Genomic DNA, 2,499 nt, shown 5'->3' on the forward strand with positions numbered 1-2,499 from the left:
AAACTTCTGAAAGCTCCTGCAGTAGCTGCTTAAGGTTCATTAAAATGTAATTAATTAATGATTTGCTGCTGAATAGCTGCTGACTGCGGTTTTCTTTTCACTTGTCCGACAGCATGAGTCACAGTTGCCAAGCCGACAAGGAAACTATTTGCAGACTATAGCACCTATTGCTGAGTGTTTCAATCTGCAGTCATTTACACAGGAAAAATGCTGGTAGGGAGGTAGACTGTGTTTTCAGGGATGAATGTGAGCGACACCTAAAATTCAAAAGTGTCTCAGACTGTCACGATAGTAATCTACATGTTACACTCTTTTGTATTTAAATATCTTTAACTTGAAATACCAGTGATAAATTGCTGCCTACAAAAAAGGCAATTTTATTTTGATTTTTAAAAAAACCTAAAAGCATATATCCAGGAAATGAAGATTTCTCTTTTTATGTGTGAAAGTATGGGTGGGGGTGTGTATGTGTGTGTGTGCTGGTATATGTATATGTTTTCTTTCTTGGAGTTGCCTTGTTAAGGAAATCTCCATTTTCCTTATTCATTTTGAGCAACTTGTAAGATTTCCTTTTCTTAAACCCCAAACTGAAGGTGAAATGACTAGCATCCTCAGTGTTTGGAATTCCTGGCCCCTCAGGCCAGGAAAACAGCCTGTATATTTAACTCTAAGGAATTCACATAAAGTACTGACATGTTTTTATTGTGGATATAGGGCGACTATTCCGAACATATAAAATTAACTGCTTTCAAATATTTACAAGAAAAGGAAATAGGGTTTAATCTTTTCTCCATTTGCTATCTCCACTGGTGTTTTTCTCTAGCAAAGCTCTATAAAATTTACTTCTTTTCAGTGTTGTACTTTAAAAATCAAAACCTAAACATATTGTTTATATAAGCAGATGTCCTGATTTCGTCTCTGTCTACCACTTTTTAGAGACATGGAATCTGACAACTAGGAATTCAGTTTACATTGCATCTGAAAAGTGGTGCACAGGCACTTTGTACTTTAAATCAGAAATAGGACAAATTCAATAGTCCTTTTAAAGATACCTACAAAAGACCAAAAGTGTAATCTTTAGTTCTAAGAGAACTGTTTTAGATGCCAAGTGTGAAAGAACTGAATCACAAAATTAGTGGGTGATATGAAGCTATATCAAAGGTAAGAGCACAAAGAGATCTTGATTTTGGATTATGAATTCTTTGGAAATCTAGAAAGTAGCAAAGGAATAATTTTGGAGTATGTAGCATGTTGACTTACAATATGCTAAACCTGCTATAGGCATGTTTAAAAAATGTAGGGTAGTTTCTATTTTTGCTCTCTATATTCTTAACTGTCTGCTTTGTCTTATTTATTAATATATGAACAGAGTAAGTGCTTCCTCTGTTCACAATGACTGTTATTAGCTTCTACACAAAGAAAGCCAAATATTCCACATCATTTGGATATGCTGAAAAATAGAACATGTATTCATCAAAATCCCATTTTATCAAATACTCTCAAAAACAAGTAGCATAAAAATCTTGTAAGTTTTGTCCTACTATAGTAAAATGGTTTTATAACACAGTTTTTAATTGATCTTTATATCATATTATTTTCAAGTTAATGCTATTAAATTGTAATATTTGGAAATTATCCAAGAATTAAATTATCAGCTCATTCTATTTTCACCAACACATTTAGAAGACTTTTTCTGGTCTACATTCCTATCTACTTGTGACTATTCCTGACCTCACCTACTTGCTCATAACACACTTTATATCTCCTTTTAAACTGCCGCTAAGATGCTAAAGAACTGTCTAGGAACTCTACAGAATATAAAACAAATGGTTGTGTGCCAGCGACTGAAGATAATGGAAACTAACTACATACTCTTCCAGCCCCATCTAGATACCACTAACTTTACTTTTTTGTTCTCTTTGGCCTAAAGCAGTGGTTCTCAATCTTTAACATGCAACATAACAATTACCTAGAAAAGCTTGTTAAGTTTCTTGGACCCAACACCCTGAGATTCTGATTTGGTAGAGAAAATAGGAGGACATTTACTTACATTTCTATCAAACTTGCAGATGGGGCCAAAAATGCTGACTTGAGAACCACTGGCCTAGGGATAGAAAAATTTTGTCCTAACAGATCTCCAATTCTGTGGGAAACTCAAGAAAACATCTGGAGCTGAAACATCTTGGTCTTCTCTTAGTGATTAAAAGTGATTTAGCTACCACCTAGAAATTATGAGGAAGAACTACTGTAAATATCATTTTAATAACTTTAAAATCATCGTTCAGTTCAGTCGCTCAGTTGTGTCCATCTCTGGGACCCCATGAACGCCAGGCTTCCTTGTCTTTTTGCCTTTTCATAGTGTTCATGCTGCTGCTGCTAAGTCACTTCAGTCGTGTCCGACTCTGTGCGACCCCATGCATGGCAGCCCACCAGGCTCCCCCATCCCTGGGATTCTCCAGGCAAGAATACTGGAGTGGGTTGCCATTTCCTTCTCCAATG

General features: G+C 35.7%; 1 protein-coding gene across 3 annotated transcripts in view; it reads left to right on the forward strand.

The window, feature by feature from the left end:
• FIGN (fidgetin, microtubule severing factor) overlaps positions 1–2,251 on the forward strand; it is a 136,190-nt gene extending 133,939 nt beyond the window's left edge. For 2 of the 3 annotated variants that reach the window (XM_019971784.2, XM_070804104.1), the window contains one exon: positions 1–2,250. This exon is cut by the window's left edge and continues 10,051 nt beyond it. The gene's annotated coding sequence lies outside the window, so the exon portion shown is untranslated. The other variant, XM_070804113.1, reaches the window with a different exon arrangement.
• Positions 2,252–2,499: the final 248 nt, after the last annotated feature.

The sequence above is a fragment of the Bos indicus genome, chromosome 2, assembly GCF_029378745.1.
Source record: "Bos indicus isolate NIAB-ARS_2022 breed Sahiwal x Tharparkar chromosome 2, NIAB-ARS_B.indTharparkar_mat_pri_1.0, whole genome shotgun sequence".
In the NCBI taxonomy this organism is placed as follows: domain Eukaryota; kingdom Metazoa; phylum Chordata; class Mammalia; order Artiodactyla; family Bovidae; genus Bos; species Bos indicus.